Here is a 26,158-nt window from a genome sequence, read left to right on the forward strand (position 1 = left end):
CAAGGACAGGACCTCACCTCATCTTTCCCTCCAGAATGCAAACTCAGGATCTGAAAATGCCATAGATAATTGTCTCTAGGGTTCACAGATTTATGGAAAGAGTGAACCCATAGACAATTGGTAATAAAATGCTGGACCTGGAGTATTCAGTGCTACATGACATGCAAAAGGAAACATATACAAGTATCTGTTCTATCAGATGATGAAGACCAAAACATAAATACACTCTAATGAACAGCAGACAACATCAATCAAGTCATTTAATCTTCTGTTGTGGTTTAACCTGGCAGGCAGCTAAACACAACAAATGTTCGCTCATTTCTCTCACAGTGGGATGGGACAGAGGATTGTAAAAAAGGTAAAACTCATGGGTTGTGGTAAAGACAGTTTAATAGGACAGAGAAAGGAAGCAAAAATAACAGTATTATAGAAGCATATATGAACAAAGTGATGCACAGTGCAGTTGCTCACCACACGCTGACCAATGCCCAGCCAGACCCCTGACCAATTCCCCCACTTTTATTCTTCAACATGAAACTATATGGTTGGAATATCCCTTTGGTCAGTTGGGGTCAACTGTCCTGGCTGTGTCCCCTTCCAGCTCCTTGTGCACCCCCAGCTTCCTTGGTGTCAGGACAGTGTGAAAGCTAAAAAGTCTTTGAAAGCAGTAAACACTGCTCAGCAGAAACTAAAATATGTGTGTGCTATGAACATTATTCTCATCCTAAATCCAAAACACAGCACTTTACCAGCTATTAGGGAGAAAATTAACTCTATCCCAGCAGAAAACAGGACATCTTCAAAGTCAGGATATAATAATAACAATAATAATAATAATAATAACATCAACAATAACAATACTACTAATGATGATGATAATAATCTGTTATCAGGTCTATGTGACAATGGACAAGGAGATCTTGTCCATGTAGTAACTCTTACAGTAGCACTCAGTTGCTCTCTTTCAGGGAAAGATGGTGCCTGTTTTAATTTTGTTTAAATCATGTATGTGCATATTTTTAATTAACGCAGTTTGTAACGGATTGAAAGCCTAATTGCCTTTATCAAGCAGTAAGGCAACTGACCTGGATCTCAAGCTCTGCATATCTCCAGGCAATCACATTTCAAAAAATTAATCCAGTGAATAGTACATTTAGAAATTACTGTTTTTAAAATAAACCTTTTGGAAAGTACTGTTTTCTCAATTCAGTGTTCTCTCACTTTAGAACCAGTAAACTTACCGGTTGATCTCAGCCCTTAGCCATGCAGGTCTTCTTGGCAATACCTCAAATAAATAGAAGGGATCTTATTTTTGGTCTTCAGGTATGCCTATACAGATCTGCTTGGTTGCAGAGACATTTGCATATGTATACTGGTGTTTCTTCATGTGAAATGAAACCTTCTGTATGAAATACCTTTATAAGACAGATTTACCTTTTTTTCCCTTCCATTTTATGTTTTGTTTTGTCTTGAAATATGCTAATGGTATAACGTATAGAAGCAGAAAGCACAATCCAATGGAAAAACAGGACCAACCTGGCAAATTTACAAGTAATGAGACTTTGTTATTTCAAAGTATTTGGTCAAACCAAATTTTCCCTCGTAAGTTACATCTACAGAGTGTAGAAATAAAAATGGAGAAGTAGGCAAATGGCAGCTGTAAGAAGACCACAGTAAAATAGGAAGACACTTGAAGGCCATACTGCAGAAGATATTGTCATGATGTCAACAACAGATAAGCCTTGTCTTTGAAGGAAACAAGTCCTTTCTTAGCTGCACATAGTGCTCTCAGCATTCAGCACTGGGCAACGTCCTATAATCTTTCAAGCTACTTCTCTTTCAATTGCCTTTACTTTCTTGGGCAGCCCATAGGTATAGATACTTTTCTTGTGTTTCAGGAGTATCAGAGTATGTGTGAATGTCAACCTGAGTTTTTGAGGAAATTCTGTTCCCATGCGTTGCTTTCTTTGTTTGTTTTTTGTGTTTTTTTTGGCACCAGTATTATATTTCCTTGAGATTTGACTTTCAAATCAGGAAATATGTAAAAATTGAATACGTTACGTCCACTGGAACGACATACAGATTTGAGGTGGCCAAGGCTCCTGTTAAAATGAGCTTTCTTCCTTCTAGATTCACATCAGACCATAAAAAAGTCTCTGAGGAACAAGAAAGAAGACAGTGGTATTGACTTTTATTTCCTAAGTTCTGCAGATTCGGAAATAAAATGTTACTTATGATAAAACATTGCTCTCAAGATAATTGTAGTTCACAGAAGGAATTTAAATTTACAGTCTGTACACCACTGTCTTGCTACAGTCTCCAGAGACTGAATGAGCAGGCAGAGGCAACTACAGCAAATGACCTAAAGAAACTAACTCACACCCACTTAGGAGAAGCAACTTATGACAGGCCAATAACTGCCAATGTCATTTTAAGCCATCACACTGTGCTTTTTTATGTTTCTTGCTCATGGCACTTCTGTGCCAGTGGTCCAAACTGGAAGATGACACAAATAATAAGGGGTGCTCCTTCCCAGAAGGCAAAAGTAAGCATTCCTTGCTGCAGGATGTTATGGATGGTAACAGTTTAGCTCTGGCAAGGAACAAAGCTATGGAAGAGAAGTTCCACAATGACTTGGTGTCATGAAAAGCAAAACCATCCCTTCTGGCTCAGGAACTCCCTAAACCATAAATTACTGAAGGCCATGAGAATACCCTGCAGAAGTATTCCTAGAGCCTTGGTGTATTATGTTCTACCATCACTCTTGGTGACAAGATGGTAGTTTTGGTGAATGTTTGGCCTTGACTCGCTAGGGCCATTCTTAGGTTCTTATGTACCTACATTCACCATTAGTACTTGCAGAGAGTCCTTGGTGGGAGTAACAGAACAATTTTGAAGAAACTGTTAGTACAAACCTAATTTAGACTTGAAAGGTCTGGTTACACTCAGGAAAAATTTTGTAATTCCAGTCTGAATAGGGATTTCCTGACTCAGCTTTTAAATTGAATGTGTATGCCCCTCAAACATTGATTTTGTTTCACAGATTTCCACAGACATGACTATTCAAAACAGAAAAGCTGTTGGGAAAGCAAGCACCAAAACAGTTCAGAGAGACAAAAAGTGGCTTGTGATATTTTATATGCATAGTTCTTTACTGAGGAAACATGTTACTGGTCTTTCTTCCTTGAGCAGTACTTCCTTGAAAGGGGTGTTTCAATGCAACCTGTCTTCTCTTCTGGCATTCTGAACTTTAAAATAAAGGGGAATTAATCTCAATTTTTCTGACATCAACAGCTGAAGTGAATAGCTCAGGACCACACCAAAGACTGACACCAAAATTGAAAGAGTAAAGAGCATAGAGAGATCAGTGTAACCTATTGATTTTAACTGACTACTACAGCTGTAGAGGAAGAAAGTAATTTTACTAGATGTTATCATTCTGCTGTGACCCTTGCTTCAGACTCAAACGAGTCTGTTCAGTCCCAAATTGATGGTGTCTGGTGTCTCATTTTAATCACGCATGTAGTTGCAATAGGAAGCATGAAGTTCTCCGTATTTTCTACTGTATGTTAGAGAAAATTTTCAACATCTTCTGTTCTTTTCTTTCATATATTACCCTTTTCTCAGATTTTGCTCAGAGCCATTGAAAGCGAATAGCTCCACCACCACTACACCTTTGCTCCTGCCTCCTACTACATTAAACCAAAGTGCATAAAACAGTTCGCTCCCAGGACTGTGATCTTCAGTGTTGCACTGGAGTGCAGATGAGTTGAGTTTGGTGCCTGGAAGGAGAAAGCATGAAGTGGGGTAAAGTCAAATGCTGCATAGGAGCCCAAAAGGAGCTGTAAAAATGTGGTCACTTGAAAGTGTAAATCTGGTTTATTTTTCAATTATTAAAAACAGACATTGCCTTTGGCAGCAGTTTGGAGAAATGTGCCTTAGCAAATTTCCTGACTGAACCAAAGAATTATTCAACATTACTTAAAGACTTGAAGCTATGGCCTAAACAGTAATTAGCATACTTGTTATTGGCATTGATGTTTTTCTCTGCAGGAAGCAGATGTGACAGAAAATATGAAAGTGATAAAAAGTTTTGTTCTTCACCAGTCCTGAAAGTCATTTGGGGATATTGTTTTATTTTCTTTTTTACCATCATGTCATTCACTATTCAGAGCTCTATTAACACTATTTGTCCAAATACAGAGAGACAAAACTAGCCAGAAATCCAGGAGTATTTCAATGCAGATGGCATGGCAGAAAGCCGCTGAGATTAAACGGTGATCCATAAAGGATGTTCTGTAATCCTAAGGAAATATGCATCAGTGGAAGAAATGAACTGTACTGACATTTTTACTGATGGTGATGGCTGGCATTCAGAATATTTAGCATTTGGCAGTGAAGCGAGGACAGCCAAAACAGCAGTGAAATTTGGAACCAGCCAAGATCTCTTCTGAGTTAAAAATTTACTTCTGTTCCTTTGTTATGAAGTTGACAATCTGGAATTCATGGCTTGCTTGGTGATCAGCTGCCTTAAAGGAAAGAAATGAATCAGCCCCTTTCTATGATGCAGTGTTTTCTTGCATTACATATGGTCTGTCCTGTGGCACTTAGTTTCAGACAGTGCTTTAACCTGACATCCACCTTCTCAAATCCATACCATAGCTCAGACAGTTGTCTCAGGAGCCTTATCCAGAAATGCTGTAGGAAAAGAAAACAAAGAAAGAAGAAAAATTTGATTTGTAGACGGCATCTTCTGATTCTTATAGTCCTCCATTTTAGAAGGTCTAAGACATGCAAATTGTATATGATTTAATTTAAAGAAGTAAATATCTTCTTATATATTCTTATAGCAACGGTTAAGGAATTAATGAAATTCATAAAGAAAAAATATTAGAATAATTAAATAGCGTCAACCTTTGTGAAAAGCAGCTAGCAAAAGTGGCAGCTAGAGTATGATGAGGTTTCTGAAGATGTTTTCCTCTTATACTGGAATTAAAATCAAATCTTCTGGAAAGTGGGCTATAGCAAAACATCTAATTTCATGGCAAAGGGGTTTATTTATCTATTTGCCTCTGATGTGCAAAATCAGACGCAAGACTTTCCAGTGAGTGATTCAGAATAGATTTTTCAGATGAAGTTCAACACAGCACAGGCAGAAAATCATGTTTCCCATCCTGGTACCTGAAATACTGTAAAACAAGTTGCTAGAAGTGGTTTTAGGCAGAGTAATATGGGTGTTTCATAGAATCATAGAATAGTTAGGGTTGGAAAGGACCTTAAGATCATCTAGTTATAACCCCCCTCCCATGGGCAGGGACACCTCACGCTAAACAATATCACCCAAGGCTTCGTCCAACCTGGTCTTGAACGCTGCCAGGGATGGAGCATTCACAACCTCCCTGGACAACCCATTCCAGTGCCTCACCACCCTAACAGGAAAGAATTTCCTCCTTAGATCCGATCTAAACTTCCCCAGTTTAAGTTTTAACCCATTACCCCTTGTCCTGTCACTACAGTCCCTAATGAAGAGTCCCTCTCCAGCATCCCTATAGGCCCCCTTCAGATACTGGAAGGCTGCTATGAGGTCTCCACGCAGTCTTCTCTTCTCCAGGCTGAATAGCCCTAACTTTCTCAGCCTGTCTTCATATGGGAGGTGCTCCAGACCCCTGATCATGCTCACTGCGTTCCTCTGGACTTGTTCCAACAGTTCCATGTCTTTTTTACGTTGAGGACACCAGAACTGCACACAATACTCCAGGTGAGGTCTCACAAGAGCAGAGTAAAGGGGCAGGATCACCTCCTTTGACCTGCTGGTCACGCTCCTTTTCATGCAGCCCAGGATACGGTTGGCTTTCTGGGCTGCAAGCGCACACTGAAGCCGGCTCATGTTCATTTTCTCATCGACCAGCACCCCTAAGTCCTTCTTTGCAGGGCTGCTCTGAATCTCTTCTTTGCCCAACCTGTAGCTGTGCCTGGGATTGCTCTGACCCAGGTGTAGGGTCATGCACTTGGCATGGTTAAACGTCATGAGGCTGGCATCAGCCCACCTCACAAGTGTGTCAAGGTCCCTCTGGATGGCATTCCTTCCCTCCACGGTATCAACCGAACCACACAGCTTGGTGTCATCGGCAAACTTGCTGAGGGCGCACTCAATCCCACTGTCCATGTCAGCAACAAAGATGTTGAACAAGACCGGTCCCAACACCGATCCCTGAGGGACACCACTCGTTACTGGTCTCCAGCTGGGCATTGAGCCATTGACCAGAACTCTTTGCATGCAGCCATCCAGACAGTTCTTTATCCACTGAGTGGTCCATCCATCAAGTTGATGTCTCTCCAATTTAGAGACAAGGATGTCGTGTGGGACAGTGTTGAACGCTTTACACAAGTCCAGGTAGATGACATCAACTGCTCTACCCCTGTCCATCAGTTCTGTAGCCCCATCATAGAAGGCCACCAGATTGGGCAGGCAGGATTTCCCCTTAGTGAAGCCATGCTGGCTGTCACCAAGCACCTTGTTGATTTTCATGTGCCTTAGCATGCCATCCAGGAGAATCTGCTCTAGGATTTTGCCAGGCACAGAGATGAGACTGACTGCTCATCCCCCGGGTCATCCATTTTCCCCTTCTTGAAAATGGGGGTTATATTTCCCTTTTTCCAGTCATTGGGAACTTCACCTGACTGCCATGATTTCTCAAATATGATGGCCAGTGGCTTCGCAACTTCATTTGCCAGCTCCTTCAGGACCCACAGATGGATCTCATCAGGACCCATGGAGTTGTACACGTTCAGATTTTTAAGATGGTCTCGAACGAGATCCTCTCCTACAGTGGGCACAAGTTCTTCATTCTCAAATGTTTCTGGGATGCAATTCATTTACCATAATTAGTTCTCTATGTTGGAATGTTTAGCTTAGCCTCCAGTATTTATTTTCAATATGTGGTTACGTATCTGTATCTGAAACATAGATTTATTTGAAGTCCTTTCTTAAACTAGTTCCTGCACAAAAATGACTAGATTCTGAAATATTCCTCAGATAAGACCTCACTCCCTAACAGGTACAGAGAAGTTCATGTCTTCAATTTCATTGTGTCTTCTTCAGTCTGTGAAGGCTTGGAAATAATTAATTCAAATGGAGACATATTCTAAATGAAAATCTAAACTTAAGTCAGGTATTTAAGATCCAAATCTTCACCTTCAAAGCTCTATAAGAAAAAAATTATCTTCCATGAACATCTAATTGAAGCCAATACTACTCCAAAAAAAGACACCAACGAAAGACTTCTTCAAAGCCTCAGGTTCATGAATATTTTCTAACTGGATTGCTTTGAAACGATGTAATTCTATGAATTGAAAAAATTCATCTGTGTCCTTCCACTCACAGAAATAAAAATTGCTGTCAGTTGAAATTCAATGTAAACTAGTGTATTCTCTCACTGGCAGGGGGAAGTATAACGCGTTGAGGCAGTGAGATGAAAGCAGCTGTACTGTTCTCTCGGTAGTTTTCTCTTTCCCACCCTCATAGAAACACCTTTATAAGGTCTGCCTGGCTCCAGGGTTGCAGACCAGTGCAAAGAGTGGTTGAAATGAATGTACCACAGAGTCCAGCAGAAATTGTCTGCTTTGCTACTGCCTACCTGCTTCTTCATTCATGAAGAAAGTCAAGGCCAAGTTGTAGTTTCAGGTGACATAGTTTAGTGTGAGGTGTCCCTGCCCATGGCAGAGGGGTTGGAACTTGATGATCTTAAGGTCCTTTCCAATCCTAACTATTCTATGATTCTATGATTTTATACTACACCTGCTATATTATTGCCTTTGCAAGTGATATGCTTTGTGTTTTGTAAAAAGGTGTGCTATTATTTATTTTAAAATTCCTCTGCCAAGCTGACATCATGCTCTACACATTACGAGAAAAAAATACTGCAGGGATTTTTCTTTTTTTCTTACTTTCCAGAGAACATTGTGTTGCAACTACCGGCAAGTTGCATACACAAACAGTGAATGGATGCTACCATATTTAACTCCTCATTGGACCTTTTATCTCCACACAGTAGGATTTTAATTTTTTTTTTCCATAAAAGATATTGTTTGTGAAAGGTGTCAGGCAGCCACCAATATGATTTCTACTCAAAATCTCAGCTCTTAGAATACCATCTTTTCATGTATATGCTACCAAGCCCTCAAGTTTCTCTGATTCAGCCTTAGGGAATGAAAAAATTTGAAGTCTTTAGCTCATAACTCATTCTCCTATGAGCCTGGCCTGTTCCCTCTAATCCAGGTACTTCCTCCTGCCCTGCCTCCCCATAGTCCTGCCTTGCTTCTTCTCTTGCCCCTCAGTATGGCTTATCAACTTTCTCTTCATTCCAAAACTCGACACTAAAGGTACTATGATGGGTGTTGCTTTCTAATTTTAATGTGGATTATTCCAAGATTATAATAAGGTCCTTAGGAACCTGGGTTCCACCTTGTGTGAGCTCAGCTCAAGAAGGTTTCATTGACATGATATACGCAAGTGTAAATAAAAGAAACAAATCGTTGAGGTACCTGAAAAGAAAACCTAATGTGGACAGGGCTGGTGACACAAACAGCATCTCAGACTTGGTTTCATCCATGTTGTAATGTCTTCAATATTAACGAAACAGGCAGTAAAAAAAAATGGGATTTCTATAGAAATTTGACAGTACCTGCTCCCCCCCTGCCCACCCTGAGATCAGTTGTCCTCTTTCAGAGAAGTGACTGTAAGAAAGGGAGAAAATATACTCCTTCTAGTTTCAATGTCTGTACCTTATCACTTTAATGAAGGCTTTAGAAAGAAACTTATTAGGTTGGAACAAGCAACCAGATCTTGCAATCAGCCCCACAGACCTTGTGAAGGCCCAATAGGCTGATGAGGGAACGTCTAATGACCTGGCTGCAGACCAAGATCAAAAGACATTTACCTTTTATTTCATATGACATAAAGCTAATGCAATGTTTTAGAGATGGTGTTGAACAAAAACATTGGCTCCGTGCCCCATTTGAGCATGCAAGGAATCAGAATCTAAACTCAGAATTAAGCCCTGAAATTTATGGCCATTTTTTATTGGTTTGCTGGAAAAAACAAAAATCCCAGCTATAAACCCCTGAGCGCTGGAGGAGAGCTATCTCCCAGATCAAGACTTTGACTCTGCATCTTGCATGTAGCTCAGAGTTTGCTTGCTTATTTCCCATGAGAGTCATCTTTGGCTCTGTCTGTATTGGAAAATTAAAGGTGCTTGGGACAGTTCTCTGGCAGTGAGACCAACCCACATGTGAGAGCCTGTGTCCACATCATTAACTTCTCTTGCCCTCCAGAACAGGATGGCTACATCCCAAACTGTCCATTTGAAATGATCCTTGGTCCACTCTGGGGGTGCTTGCACAGCCCACCCTTGGAAAGGAGCTTACATAACCCCACCTGCTAAGATAAGCATGTGGCTGTAAATAGCATGTGTGGATCATTTTTCCAGTGATGTCCAGTGATAGGACAAGGGGCAATGGGTGTAAACTGGAGCACAGGAGGTTCCATGTGAACATCAGGAAAAATTTCTTTACTGTGAGAGTGACAGATCGCTGGAACAGGTTGCGCAGGGGGGTTGTGGAGTCTCCTACATTGGAGATATTCAAGGCCTGCCTGGACAAGTTCCTGTGTGATGTACTCTAGGTCACCCTGCTCTTGCAGGAGGGTTGAACTAGATGATCTTTTGAGGTCCCTTCCAACCCTTGGGATTCTGTGATTCTGTGAATACAGAAAACAACTCCAAAATTCAGCATGTTAAAGGGGAAGATGACCATAAATGGAGTAAACAGGAACTAAGGAATTACAAATAGAATTTTGAAACAAAGAAGTAATCAACCTGAAAAAAATTGATCTCAATTTGTAACGGGGTGGGGATCTTGATGTGAAAACATCAGAAGTCAAAATCTGGTGTGCCACCTCCATCCAGAGATAGCATGTGGTGCCCTGCCTCTGGCAGGCCAAGAGTATACAGGTCCCTATGTAGCAGGCAGCATTCAGCAGGTGGGAAGGCAGCGTGGAGCATCAGCAGTAGGTGGGCAGCTGGAGATCCCCCATGGATGAGTATGTGCACATTTGCATCTCTGCATGAGTTTAAAGCTTCTTGACATTAGGCCCGGAAAGGTGTTGAGAGGTTTGTAGGTGTCAATAAACATGACCTAATTTTAGAAATGTTTAGTGCTGTGATTTATCTGTTGTATTACTGATACTGATCCTGAACGTGTGGTTCACTGATTGGTGGTTAATTACTATTAAAAGCAACAAAACAGTGCAATCCTGATTTGACTTTAACTCTGAACTCAGTACCTTTCCCCTGTGACAGCTTGTGCTAACTCTCAAAGTATTGTGTGGGTATTGTCTGCAGGAGTTCTAGACTGTTGGAGTAAAACAGGACCAGAGCCTAGTCTAACACTTCTAAGAGTACGGCCAATCAAACTACAGTGCCCAGGAACGTTTACTGGCCTTACTTAATTTACCAGTATAGATGTAGCCTATATTTTTCTCATGAAAGGGCGAACATTCTATCTGCAGCACATACTTCTGCTCCTTTGGAGGTGTTCTCCCATTAAGTGCCAGGCATTGTCTGTAAGAGTAACCTAAGAACTTGCAATAATGTAAGAAGACCCAGACTACCCTTTGTGTTTAAATGTTAGTTTGGACCCAGCACTGGTATGATGGTAGTGAAGTTCATATTTATAACTCCACAAGATTTTGGTGTCAGTCCCTGCACAGTCTGTGCATGGGAATCCAGTCTGACAGTGGTGACACAGAGCCCCTGTAATACTGGTAAGAGCAATTTTAATGCAAGTTATTCATGGGGGAAACCAGCTTACTTTGCTCTGGCATCTAATTCAGCGTGTAGTGAGAGGATGGTAGAAAAAATAGCTTGGCTCTGCCAATAAGGGAGAAGGCAGAATCACTTCCCTTATTGGCACAGCTCCTTGGCTCCCGGAGCTCTTGGAGAGTGCTGAGAAGATGAGGTACTTGATTTAGGTGTCAGGGTAGGCTGGCAGGGTCTTCCCATGGAGACCCTCAGAGATGTTTTCCCTCCACTGGGAGGGCAGTGGTGCTTGACTGCCTGCCTGAAATCTCAGTACAAGTTCATTGCAGGCAGACTGGATCTCAGCTGGTGATTCCTTTGGGCCTGATCTAACACCTAGTAAAGAAACTGGAAATTATCCCACTTGTTCCACTGAGTTTCACAGGGCTTTTTAAACATCTGCCTGTCTCTGTTTCTTCTCTCTTGTGATTCATATAGAATGCACAAGGGGGGAAAACATTTAAATACATTCTAACAGACCAGTATTTTCTTCTTTTTTGAGGGGAACAAAGACAGAAAGATGCCCTTTCAGACTACTTCAGTGACAATTGTTTGCACTTCATCCCCATCTATGGAGTACAGGGCTGTACAGAAACCCCCAGGCTGGCTTTAAAGGAAATATTTGTACTAATAATGGACTAATACTTGTGATTGCTTTAATTGCATGTGATTTAGAGTAACAGTCGTAAAGTGTAGAACAACAGTCATTAAGTGTAGTGCAGTATTTTAAATCTGGCTATTCTTAACAGAGACTCAATGCCGTCTGGAAAAAGCAGGTAGAATAAAACCCATACTTTGCATATGCTTTATTGCTCTTCTATGGCATGTAAGACTACAGTAAGATTTCTCTAATGTTCAGGAAAATAATGAAAAAAAAACCCTTCTCAAAATTCTGACATATTAATGTTTAACATATTAATGTTAAAAATATTAGTGCTGAGGTGAAATCATTTCACATGTTATCAGTGACTGTATTGTATTGCTTTGGTCTAACCTGACCTAAATTCTTTCCACTTGCTCTCTTTATAAATTTAAGGCTAGCTCTACAAGAGGATTTAGGCATGACATCACCACACCTAACTTGCTGTTTGCATTCAGATCCTTGAAGTAGCTATTCACTTAATGGCCTCTGAGGAGCACAGCTCCCATTTAAATTAATGAGAGTTAGGCTCCTAAATAGCTTTCTAATGCACACATTTAAATGCCATTTGTGAGTCTGCTGTAACTTGCAGAGAAGTAGTGCAAGTCAGATGATACACCATGACAATAAAGTCACAGCTAATTCTTGAAGTGATATCATCCTTAATAAATAATAGTTAACAAATGTTTTAGGCTGTATCTGGAAATGAGTTGGACACTTCCTCACATGACAAATGGGGGAGTTAGGGCTTCGGCTGGGATACACAACCAGCCACTAACTGCCTGGTGACATGCCCACACCCTTTATTTGGAAATGTTGACATCTCCCCTATTCAGCAGGCTAGGCACTCATCCTGAGCCTATGTGGGACTGAATTTAATAAACCAAGTCTTCTTTTTAAACCAAGGTATCAAAATCACCTCATTTAGCAACAAGTGGTTGTCTCACTCTTTTTGTTTAAATTATGGCCATCATGAGTGGTGGCACTTATGTTTCATGTTATGCATTAGTCTGCATAACAATCCCTGCTTGCTGGACTATTCCAAATGATCATCTACTGAAAAATGCATCAGTGCATCACCAGACCACAGTGACCAGGATTGAGTTCGCCCCTCTAGCTGCATGGTTTTTCCACTATGCAACACAGCCAGGCTTGTATCTCTGGACCATGACTCCCACATTGTTACTCATCACAGTGGCTCAGATGTGTCAATAGGGTTGTACTGCCTTAAAAACGGGTTATAAACTCCACTGTTTCAGGCTCAGAAAGCTCTGGAGAGACTAGAGGCCAGGTTTTACCCTTATGGTGAGTACTCCAACCAGTAAAACCATAAGCAGAAGTCTCCTCAGCCATTTCTTTTTAAGAGGAAGATTGTTACTGGTGACCCACTTTCAGTGAAAAACAGAGGCATCCAGCACTGATGTGGACAGCAAGGATTTGGAAATGTGCAGCCCATGGACTTGACTTTAAGCAGCACTTCTGGATACTAATACCCCCCCCCCCCCAGTTTTGCAACCTTTTATGAACTAGTTTGGAATCTTATATGCATAAACTGGTATTACTGGGATCATATACCCATCTTCAAGGCATTTTAGCGTCCAAGTTTGGAACTTACACATCTTACTTTAAATTTTGGAAGAGCCAGGAGCTGAATACGGAGCTCTGCAGGTCCTGCAGAGTTGCCTAACTACTGACCTGTTCTAGCTTCTTCTTCAGCTGAAGCAAAAGAGACCTTGCATATTTATTACAATTGAAAATCCTGTAGTTGTCTTTCCTGAATTTCTGGGTTTGTGTGTTTGAGGACAAAGGCAAATTCTGTTCATTCTACTTTTAGAAGGAGAAATAACTGACAGTAGGTGTCTGGAAAATGTTATCTGATTTGAGTCCAGAGACCCATCTCCCAGATACTTGGCTTGGCAAAACTTAGCAAGCACTGTCATCTCCAGCTTATAATCACAGTTCCCCTCAAAACCTTGGAAAGTTGTATGGCACAATCCCACCAAAATGGGACTTTTCCTCCCTGCTTCCCCTTGTGATTCTCCTTCTAGGAGTTCAGCTGCCTGTGATCCCAGGCTTAGTTTTGATACACCCAGCTGTGCACCCTTAGCTCAAACTTTAAAAAAATGTGAAGTTATAAGGCAGAGCTGTGAGAAAGTATATGGACTGGAATCAGCCAAGGAGGCAGAGGTAAGATCGATGGGACAGGCACAGGCAACACCTGAAGGATTCAAGGAGAAAATCACTGATAAGAAAAGTTGTAAAATCTCAAGGGAAAAGACAATGAGCCAGAGGCTGGCAAATCAGTGACATCAAGGACCAGCCTGCTCCCGAGAGCAGCAGCAAAGGCTGATGCTTTCCACCTGTCAGATGCCTGCTTGGTCAGCAATGTCCCGCTGGGTGTTTTATTGGGGGTGGTGAGCATGCTAGTGCTTAGCCGAGTACCTCATGCTAATGCTTAGCTATTTACATCCTAGCTACCTACTGGTTGTGCTATCCAATACATAATTATTGGTTTTTTTTTTGTTTGTTTTTTGGTGGGTATACATGATTTGCTGTTTGTCTCTTCATACATGGTAAAAGCTGCCTGAATAATGAGAGCCAGGGGACAAAATAACAACCTGTAAAAACATGGCTCTGTACTGCTGTACTGTAACAGAGAGTAATATAGTATTACACAGGGTACAGTTAAATCATTAAGGGTGTTTTTATATTGCATGTATATTGATCCCAGTCACTATTACTCTTAAGATGTGCTTGTTATAAGGGGTTAGATATCTACAGCTGCCTAACTGGAGACACATGCCAGCCTAATTCTGCAAAACAAAGAGCTGGAAGTATCCCAGAGGAGTTCAGGGTTTGAAAAGTGAAATATCAGAAGCAACACAGCTCCCTCACAAGCAAAGCCTACACAGAATTGTCAAAGGAAAGAAGTTACTGAGACACACTCTTTCTTTACTTTTGCGATTATGGGTAGTGAAGAACAGAAGGCTAAGAAACCTGCACCACTAGTGCAGTGTGTGACTCCAAATACCCCTAACACTGGCAATTGAAATATCTCTTGCCATGTTTAAACATCAGCTTCACATTACTGCTTGTAGAAGAGTGGTGGTGGTATTTAAGGTCTGCATGAGGGGGCTCAGCACTTCTTGAGCCTGGCCATACAACCTAGGAGGGAAAAATCCTGATATGTCAAGAATTAGTGACAGAAGTTCTCAAATTTGGGGGTATATAAAATTAGGAATCAAAACCTCTGTTATGATGAAATTCAATTTCATTTTGCTCTAGTGGGTAAAAATCAGCATAAAGCAACTTTATTAGTCTGAATGTTAAAAAAAGCAACTTGTGATTATTGGCATGTATAAAGTTGTCAAAATATTCCCTCTCTTGATATAGTGTCAGCAGCTTTTGGATCTTGGCAAATATTCTGCTTTCCTTGGCTGTTTATTCCTGTATTTATTTGATAGTACTGCCTTTAAGTACAAACCCAGTTATCTAAAGTAGAAGATGGCAAAGTAGAATACTCTGGAAACTGCCTTTTATTAATGTATCATGCCTTTTATTTATAAACTCCAGGCTTCTTCAGATTTTTCTTTTATTCCTGTATAAATGTGAACTTTTCAACTTGGATAGTCTCAAAAAAAAAAAAGAAAAAAAAGAACAAACATTGCCAGTAGAAACATATATCTTAGAGTCATTCACATTCTGGCATACAAAGTCCTCAGTTATTTTATAATGGTTACTTTATATTGTTCCCTTTCTTTACTTTTTTTCTTCTTTTTTTTTTTTTCTTTCTGCATTCAACTGATTATGTCCATGGAAACTAACCCTAATTGTAGCTTTACAGGCAGGCCATGTTTTCCATCATTGGCACATACTGATGTAACTCACTGGGGAGTAGCACAGCACTGAGCTGCTGTTTTCTGTTATGCTGCAAATCAGAACAAGATTGGTATTTCTGATTAATCATTTTTGCAAGTGGCCTACCAGTTCACTGCCAGATTATCATGTAATAAATAAAACCATCACCAAAGTCACTAGGCTCAGCACTGATCAAAAGAAAAAAGGGATAGTCTTGCAAGGCTAAGATGTTTCTAAGTTAGCACTTATTATAGTGACCTTCATTACCAATGTGCATTTTACCCATAAAAAGCCTGAGTGCTCTTCATGTAGGTGTAGAGACATATATATTATCCCATCTTTCACTCCTGGTGCAGGGCTGTGATGTGGACCCTGGGGCACCTCAAGGCAGGCTGCTATGGAGATGCATGGACCATACCTGTGGTGCAAGGATGTCTCCAAATCCTGCTTTGCAAGATGGCTCCATGATGTCTTTAAGACTTGGGAAAGCTGGGACACTGCTAACCAAAGAGGGAGCCTGGGAAAGTCTTTTTTGCTGACATGACACCATTGAGACCTCCACAGGTGTTGGGAATGCACCAGCAGAAAGGCGGCAGAGGAGCAGCAGCAAGTGCACACACTAGCACCCTTGGGCCATGGCTCCCCTCCTTGCTGGTCTGAGGAGCACTCCTCTTTACATTGGAGGGGCAGAAGGTGTGCATCCTGCCCATACTGGTCCATCACTCCAGCTCTGGGTGGGAGAGAGAGGGCTCTGAGTGAGGTTCCCTGTCCTGGGCAGACAGGCACCTACCTATCACAGAGAGGGATGTTTCTGGCCAGGGAAGGTGAGCCAAGCTGCCTGCTTGGGAGATGGCTCCTTCTCCACAGTGCTGCAGTTCAGGAGGCCCCTGGCCCCCACACAGCCACCTGCTATGCTCGGTGGGAGGGTGAGGGAGATCTTGTTGCAATCACTGCCAAACTTCACTGCTGAACATGGGGCCTTAGCGCACAGAGGTGCAGGTGAGCGGATGGCAGCCAGTCCCAGCAAGACCTTGGAAGCCCCATGAAAGAAATGACACCCAGTGGATGCTGAGGCTGATCTCTAATGGCTGCTGCTATGCCTTTGCTCTTTAGCCCCTGTTTTGACTGTTGCTTTGATTAATCCCTATTCATTTCTCTAAAGCCAAAGGTCCTTGGCAGGAGACAATACATGTCTCTTAAGGCAAGGGGCCATCTCAGTCCTTGTGGATAAGTGTAAGAATTAAATCAGCTGGAGTACAAGACAGCATGCTGTGCCCCGGCAGATAAGACAAACCTTCTGTCAATACAGCTTCGATCTCTGGCCTTTTCCATCCCTCTCTCTTCTGGAGCAAGTTTAAAGCTTCTGTTGTGAAAGCCTGCATCATACTTACCTGCAGCCTTCACAGTATGAAAAAAGATACCATTTTGCTCATTACTGTTACCTCTTTTGTGTTAATTCATCATGCACTTGTCCTTGGCTGAATTTTTTGCTGACTTTCAGAAAAACTCATTTTAAAACATCTGAGAGTTAAAAAATAGTATTTTTTTCCACTTTCAACCTTTTTTCCTTTCAACCTCTCTATGTATTCCATAGCAGCTCATGATTTACAAGCACCAAAATTTACAAAGGTGTATTAAAATATGTTTGCATTTCTGATTTTTTATTCTGCTACATCAGATGGTGTTAAACTGACAGTGAACCTGGAAATAAAATGTCACAACACTGGGCACTGGAGGTGAGCTGTTAGAAGCCATCAGAGCTCAGGCACATGTGCTCTCCTAACACCACCACTCATTCAATCACGTTTTAGCAGCCTCCTGGCAGGAAGCGTTGATTTGTTTAACTCTATTAAGCTTAGATAAGAAAGGTAAATAGTATATCTACCCAACATAAGACAACCACTCCAAAATAAGTTTGACATTGGCCAATAATCACTCTAACATTTTTGTGGCTTTAGCAGCTTTAGAGTCTGTTGAATGGCACAATGGGGAAAAAAAAGAGAGTGAGAGAACGAACGCCTGCTTGTTGCTTTAGCCAATTTGAGATGAATTATTAGGAAGGACAGCCAACACTCGGGCTAAACACTAACAGATGTGGCACCGAGTGTGCCATTTAGATGCCGGTAGTTTGCTGTGGAACAGTAGGAAGTGGCCACAGTGAGTGGCAATGGGAGCTGGTGTCTGGCCGGTGAGTTTCTGGGGGGCTGTGGCCCCAGCTTCCTGGAGAAATCCCACCCAGAGGTGGGTTTGGCACCATGTCTGGGAACCTGGTTTAATCTTTTTACCTGATTTCTGCCAGGAAACATCTTGTTACCAGGCATGTAACAAAGCATGTTGCTTTGACAGCAACATTGGCCATGAGGCAGGAGAAAATGCTGGGGGGCACAGGCATCTCTAAAATTGCTCTGTCAAGTGGCAGCTAGTACAGATAAGCGCTCAAAGCCACCAGGCTGAAGAGAGACGCTTCTCCTAGCTCACTGGACTCACTCAGGTGACGATGAAGCAATAACTTCACCACTGACATGTTTAGGAAGGGTTTTCACAAAGTCACTCATGGCTTTTGGTGTGAGATGAGTCTGGTACCCATTAAGTGTGAGTCTGGGATGTGTTGGGCAGCGGTATGTTGTGACAAAAACAGTCTGGCTGCTTCACCTTGCAGACATCGGGCAGTTGTTTTCAAAAAGGACTGTTTTTCAGCTTCTTGGCGTGTAAATTACAGTGACATAGCTGCGTGATGAAACCTGACTAAACCATAGCAAACTGGTTGAACACCTTGTGGTGTTTGAAGCTTCAGTGAAAACGACCAGAATGTTTTCAACACAAAAGTTAATATTGCACAGTGATGTCGGAGGTCAGTCAAGGGATACAGAACACAATAGTGAAGACCCATAATGGGAGATGCCAATAACTTGTGAGAGGACCACAAGCCAAAGTTTGCTCAGAAAAAGCTGTCACTGAACACATTTGATAAATGAAGGCATTCTTATCACAAGCTGGTTGCATAAAACAGCAGAAGATGGCCTTTTGGTTAAGACACTGCACCCACTCCCACCTGCCTGCCTTGGAAAGTTGTCAGTGTGAATCCTAATTCATGGAGAGTAAGGAAAAGCGTCAGCCAGCAGCTGAAGTTCTTTCTAGAAGCATGCTCAGGGGACTCATCTTCCTGTGTGCAAAGAATGTATTTTCTGCCTCTCTGATTATTTTTTAACAGACTGATTATTACTGATAATCTGATTATTTTATCAGATTATAGCCGATTATATTTTATCAGACAACTTCGTTTGGTACAAAAGAAAATGTCACTGAAGAAGATTGCCATGACTTCTTCTCAAACCCAACCCTGTTTAGAGGTTGGTTATATTCTGCCCTGTACTTTTCCTGGGATGTATATTAAATAGTTCAATATTAAATGTCTGTTCTTTATCCACTGTGTATTCTCACCTTCATTTCTGGGGTCTGAAAAAGCAGAACATTGCATTTTTCTTTCTCTTTGTCTGTTTTGACTGGTCAAACCCCTGTTCATAGGGTTAAACAGTTAATTATTGGAAGCTGGATTTCTCATCTGTCACTCTGGTTTCTTGTCTGCCAGATGAGACAGGACAGCACTGTAGCCAAAAGGCTTCTGAAGCCAAAGCAACTACATTTTTAGATGATTGCTCATAGTTTGATGAATTTCATAGCTTTCAGGAAAACAACTTTCCAGTGGACTGGTGGGAGGAACCTTGGAGAATCTTGCCTGGGGAAGGTGGGGACAATTCACCAGAAGCAATTTGTAGGTGCAAATTAGACGGGTTTCTGTCAGGAGCGACATAGACAGTGTTACCTCAGGGTTTGGGGGTGTCCTAGAGACCTCCTGCAGTTCCCCCAGACATCTCTAAGCTGCCTCACCTCACAGAAAAGAGGCTGCATGCCACCATGGCCATATCTCATTAGCCTGATGCTTCACCCAAGTGCAGGTGAGCTTGTGAACTTTTTATTTCGTAGATAACAGCACTGAAAGGAAGGATTTTGGCTTCTCCATACGGTGTGACAGATTTTGCTGAAGAGAGCACAAGTACTGGATAGGTAGCCTCTATTCCACGTCCAAGTTTAAACTGCTCTGAAAACATCTGGTTTAGCTCGACTCTTGCAGGTGGGAATGTCGTTCCTAGTACTTTTGTGAAGCTGCTACATCAAGTTTGAAATAATTTTAATGTTAGAAACACAAATAAGCAATTCAAAAACTTTAATGCAGTGTAACCCACTTTGTTGTCTCCCATCAAAGTCAGTTTGTAAAGGGCACAATTATTACAGCCATTCCTAGACTGAACTTAATCATAGGACAAAATACAACTGCAAACTTTATCTTTAAAGAAAGAAAGGCATCAGATTTGACACCATGTCTGTTATGCAACAATAATGACAGTGGGGTCCAAAAGTTATTTTCTAAGCACTATTCTGGGGTTCTCTGGCCTTAGTTTTGTTGTGTTCACCAAGTTAGCTGGATTTTATGGGTACTTGCCTTTTCTTATGGTCATAATCTCCCATGACTTGACCAGACATGAACAGAGGTCTCAGTGATGACAGAAAACAGAAAGTGGTGCCTTTCTGTGGTTACCATTCAAGCATGGGTTTATCCATGCATGTGGAGAGCTGGCCAGGACAGGGAGAACCCTAAAACTTTCTCACCTCAGCAGTGTTGCCTGGCTAGAAACCAGGCATTGCATGATATGACTAAACTCAGCCATTTGCACAGGCTTTTCTGACAGGCATGTGTGTTTCAAATACGGGTCTTTGTGGATTTCGAATTTCTTATTTACAACTCTTTCTTTCTCTGTCCCAAATTTTCTTAAGCAATCTAGAATATGTTCATTACTGTATCACATGCATCACATATAGCTGTTGTAAAATGCTGGCAAACCACTGAAACAGGGACTGAAAAGGCTACAGGAGAATGTAATTTAGAATTACAAATTAGTTGGGCTGGTATGAGCTTCACATTTAACTGTTTTATTTCACTTCCCCTCCCTTCATGCTGTGAAGTTAATAGAGAGAAACCCGAGTTGCAGAGCTGGCTCCAGACAACATCTCCAAAATTCAGCTAGCTGGAAGCAGGGCTTTTGCCTCAGTTTATGAACAGCTGATATAAATCAGTAAATATCCACTGATTTCAAAACTTCTCCTACTGGTTTATGCCAGCTGAACTCTGAACCATTTTGTGTCTTTCCATCCCTCATCACAGTAGGTGGAGAATGCACAAGGCATGTAATTTTCTGTCTTAGCCACCTCCAAAAATGAGCCCACTCCTTAAGGCAATCATGTGAATTTAGAAAATGTTTTTGGATTAGGAATCAATTTAAGAGTAGGAAATCGTTCAATTAAAAGGGTGGGTGCATGGATAAACTTTCTTTCTGCTCAGGAGCAAGGTCCTCATGAGCACATCTCAGCTCAGCAGCCAGGGTCATGACACTTGTTCCATAAAAGCCGCCTAAATATTTTTGATTTCTGCTCAGAATTGTTACATTAAGGCTTATGAAAAATTAAGGAGATCTTTTAATTTTTGTTTTTAAATGATAAGGAAAAAAGAACTACATTTTCTGACAAGGGCAGAAGACGAAATAAACGTGATTCATTCTTTCCAAAGAGTAAAAGAGTATTAACTTCTACGGTTACTTACTCAGAAGTAAATGAACTTGAAAACACGTTGCATGTATTCAGTTTTCTGCACTTCTGAATAATTGATTAGTTAAACATCTTTTTCTTTTTTTGGTGATCAGAGACACTGCCTTGTAACTTACCCTGTTACTTCTGAGTAAAACAACTGGATTTTGGACATGGTTTGAACAATTCCCTACAAAATGTCTCATACAATGGAAACTTATATTCCACATAATTGCCTTACAGTTACAAGGCATTATTTTAACTGTAAGAGATCATATGGGAAATTAGTCACAGAGCAGAGTACAGAATGCATCATTATTTCCTAAATTTGTCTAAGAAAGGTCTTTCTTGTCCTTCTAGATTATATGATACTGCAGGCTATTTTTCTATCCCAAATCAAAATGAAAAGTCAAATATTTTTGTATATGAAGAACCCAAATTACATTCTGACCAGAGTCAAACCATTACTTTTAGTACAAATTCACATTTCAAAGTTGTTAAGGTACATAAAATAAACTTTTACTTGGGAAAACATCAAAACAAAGTTGTTAAAAGAACTGGAATAATTAAATAATAATTTATGGAATTAAATAATAAATAATAAATAATAATTTATGGAATAAATAAATAATAATTATAAATAATTAAAAATAATCATAAGTTTCAAGATTCACAAATGTCTATGTTTTCCCATTGGCAGCTTTGGTTTTAATTGACAAGTTTTTACCAAATACCTGAAAAGTTTTCTACAAAACTTACACTCGACATCTAGTCTTACATCTGCGATGTTTCCATCTATTCCCAGGATTATCCAGCCTCATGTTTCAGTTACAAAACTAATATAACTCTTTTTTCCTGGTTCTTTACAAGTGTACTTTCCACAGTGATGGGTTGGATGCCCAGCCATGTACCTCACACACTGATCAGGACTGCTTGAATGAAGCATGGTTGCACAGGAACTTGTTCATTGAATGCATATTAAAAGCATTTGCTGTGAAGATTAAGGATTTTTATTTCATTCATGGGGCAGCTGGTTTCAGTCTCTATTACCTTTGCTTCTGTTTATTCAAAAAACTCTTCTTCTGTTGAACTTTAATTAATTATTTTTTTACGTATTCTATATGTATGTACATATCCTATGTATATGTGCATATATATGTGTATGTATATGTGTATGTGTGTGTATATAAGTATAGATATGTGTGTGTATATGTAATCTTCAAAAATTTTCCCTAGCACAAGCCCTGTGCTAAAACGTGTCATACTTTTTCTCTAAGTTCATAAGAACTTTATTTAATGTTTATGTTATATTTTTCATATATATGCATAAGTATAAAAAAGGAGAGTAATAAGCTCATCCTCCAAGAATTTAGTAAAAAGGCCTAACTAAATAAAATATTTTCTGCAAAAATTACATCTAACCCCCACACATAGTTGCAGATTTCTAGTTTCATAAGACGTGTTTTTCTAGTAATTTAAGAATTCAGCATGGAGGAAGTTTCTCTCTTAGATGAATACTCTGAGGCAGATATGATATTAAAAGCAAAAAAAGGTAGATTAAATTTTCACTGAGCAGTAGCCTGGAAAGTGTTGGGCTATTGTAGAGGAAACTCAGTATTGCTACAAAAAGGTTACAGTCTTTTGTGTGGCTAGCTACACTTTTTTCAACAGATCTACTCCAGGGACCTCCTTGGCCCATTAGTTATAGGGATGGAAAGATCCCTTTTTTCCAGGCAAAGTAGTGTTGTCCCAAGAAACAGCAAAGGTCTGGGCCTACAAATACATTTTCTCTCTCAAAAAGTCATATTCACTGGTTCAATAAGAAGTCTGATGGAGGCTTTCACTTTAGAGTTCAAATTTTACCTTTGCTTTCCATCTGGAAGCCTCAGCGTGTGTCTCTGCTTCATCCATGGAGGGACCTATTGATAATTTTAGGATTATCTAGGTTATCAGAATCAAATGCTTTTAGTTGATTTATTGCCTGCTTTAATAAAGAGAGCTTCCCTTGTCACCCTGTACTGAAAGATTTAGGTACCTAAACAGTATAAGTCACACCAGCCCACAAGAGGAGATACATGCTCAATCAATAGCTCAGATACAGTTGATGGTGAGAAAAACATAGCTGTTTCCAAATGGGCTCCAAAGCATGGCTTCTTTCCTGAGGTCAAATGTCTAAAATACAGAAGTCCTTTCTTGCTAAAATTAAGGGCAAGAAATATCACTGGAATTTGCAGTAGCCAAATACTTTGGAGTGCTCATCTGAAAAATGAGATATCAAGATCGAAAATCCACCTTTTGTTAATTGAAGTGGAGAAGGCAAAGTAGGTCTTCAGAGTCTCAGGTTTTCCACCCTGCTAGTTTAACCACCAGGTAATAAAGTATTCTGAGGTGTGGTTTTCCCTCTATCTCCTGAATTGATGCTGTTGTCTTTTGCACAAATAATTGGATATTCTCTAGACCAGAGACGTAAGTTCCACTCAACTAATTCTTCCACGTAAGTGGTCTTCCATAGTCTGTAATACAGTAAAAATCTTACAAAAAAAAAAGAAGGCTTGCTTATGTTATAATGAGGAATTTTACTATGCGTTAAGAGGCACAAGTAATCCAGCTGCAAATATGTTTCTGGGGAGTTAAAATCACGAAGTAGGTGACAGAAAGCCACACTAGTGTCATGCTGGGGAAACCACTGTTTTGCATAGTGTGGGCTGGAGAAGCTGATGCCCTGTAATAGTGAGTGCCTTTCTGCTAAGGAAAGAAGAGTGCTGTAATTCCAGCCTGAGAACATCAAAGTGTTAAATCTCTCTGTTTCAAATGAAGAATCTAGGTCAATTGTGAGGAGATGGCTATGATTCAAACCACTGTGAAGAATTAATATCTAAGCCCAGAATAAGCGAATTGCAAGTCAGAGAATTCTTAAATTAGGGATTTCAGTTTGACTAGCCTTAGTGAGCTTCATCCTAGAATACTTGAAGAACTGGCTGCAGCAATCTCAGAATCATTAGCAGTTCTATTTAAGAAATAGTGGAGGACACACAAAGCGCTGGAACACTAGAAAATCTCATACTTATTTTTTAAAAAGAGAAGGGATAGATTATTCAGTTTAATTTAAGTATCTGGGAAATACTGGACATAATGAGCAGACGTTTTTGCAGGATGCATGGATTAACAAATAATACAGACTATCAGGAGCATAGCAATCTAATTGCCTCCACAAAATGGTAATAAACTTTCTGGACTGTGTAGTAACAGTAGATACAGAAACATATCTGACTGCAGTAAGACTGTGCTATGCACCAAGCAAGTGGGCTAAGAAAGCATAGCCTTGAGAGTATGTGCAAGCTTTTGAGGTAAATATTCTAAGATACTCACAATTTTTCACTCTCCCATGGGAAGAATGAATGAACATGGCATTAGGCAGGACCATTAGAAGAGATAGGCTCACTTTCTACATATGACAATTCATAGAATCATAGAATGGTTAGGGTTGGAAAGGGCCTTAAGATCATCTAGTTCCAACCCCCTGCCATGGGCAGAGATGCCCATAGACTCTGTGTGGTGTTGTTTTTAGCCTGTTAACCCTGTATAAAATCTAATGACATGCTTGACTGGAAAAACAGTCAACATTTGATGGTATTAAGAGATGGAAAATCCACCACTACTTTTGTAACTTTCTCTAAAGGTTTAACATTCTTAAGTCTGGGAAGGGAAAAGAACCCAACCCAGTACAAACCAAACCAACCAAATAACATCCCTTCCTCCCAGTCTGCATTATTTCAAGCCTGAATTTCTGTGGATTTTATTTTCAGCTCTTCTTTATTTACTCAGTAAAGAGCCCTTGAGTGACTGACTTTTTTTTTTTCCCAAAGTGTTGATAAATTCTTCTGTTTCTCTTTTTGATATGTAAACAGACAAATTCTTACTGGCAAAGTCTAATCCTAGTCTTTCTGGTGGCTCTTTTTTGTATGATCTCCAAGTTCTTGACACCCTCTTAAAAATGCAGTTACCAGAAGTGTCTATGTTGCTGTAGTATCTTTCTCTAGGTGCTGAATACAAAAGTTAATTTAGCTTTCGACTCCTACTCACTGATCTATTTGTTTAGCCATGAACTGCAGAAAAATGAAGTGAACTCTTGCATCATGAATCTGGTTCCCTGTTATTTGAATTGCCTAACCATTTATAAGAACTAGAAGTGCTGCACTGGGTCCAGCTGAAAGTCTGTGAAGGCCACTACCACATCTCTGACAGTAGCTAGTCACAGGGTAGCTAGCCACAGAGACTTAAGAAAACACAGAACATGCTTACACTGATCATTTTCCCAGTATATTTCACAATTTTCAGCAATTTGCAGTTTAAAAACCTCTTAAAGAAAAGGTTGTAACTTTATACTTAATAATTCTTGATAGATGTTTTTTCCCTATGAATTAATCTAATCTGATATTTTCTAGTCCCTGGACTGCAAAAAATAGCAAACAATTATTCACTGTTCATCTTCTCCACACTGATCATGACATTTTATTTCTCTATCATGTATCCCTTTAGGTTTCTCTTTTTCAAGGTGGATATTCCTAGTCTGCCTTGCTCCATAGATGTCATTTCCTAATTTTGCACACTGACGTCATTTCTGATATATTTTTCTCCTTCTACTCTTTTATTTTGGAAATGAGGAAAACAAACTGCACATAGAATTCAAGATACAAGTACTATTTTCAATTTGTTTGGCCTCGTATGAGAGCTCTGCAAAAGGACCCAGTACCAAGACTCAGTTACCTAATTTAGGTATATAAATTGACTGGCCAGATTTCCAGAATTGTTGAGTACCCACTGCCTTCCACTGAGGTAGTGGAAACTGTGGTTCTCTCTTCTGAGCATCTAAACCCTGATGTGGACATTGAGCACTTTGGAACTAATTTTTATAATACAAATATATCTTGGAAACAACATGTTTGCCTAAGCAACAACAGAATGAAAAAATTCTTCTTACTCTCTCACATATTTTAATGCTGAGGTCAAATATACAATCATGGGTAAGCAGGAAGAGGGTGTGCAAACTTTCTGCAACTGTATCATTTCATCATCTTTATGAGCAGTGGGGATTATTTTTTTGCAAAGAACACTATGCATTATAAAAACATCTGATTTTTTGAAACACATTTCCTGGCATCTT

Source organism: Pezoporus occidentalis, unplaced genomic scaffold, assembly GCF_034315485.1.
Source record: "Pezoporus occidentalis ecotype Australia unplaced genomic scaffold, CSIRO_AGI_Poc_V1 ctg39, whole genome shotgun sequence".
Taxonomy (NCBI): Eukaryota; Metazoa; Chordata; class Aves; order Psittaciformes; family Psittacidae; genus Pezoporus; species Pezoporus occidentalis.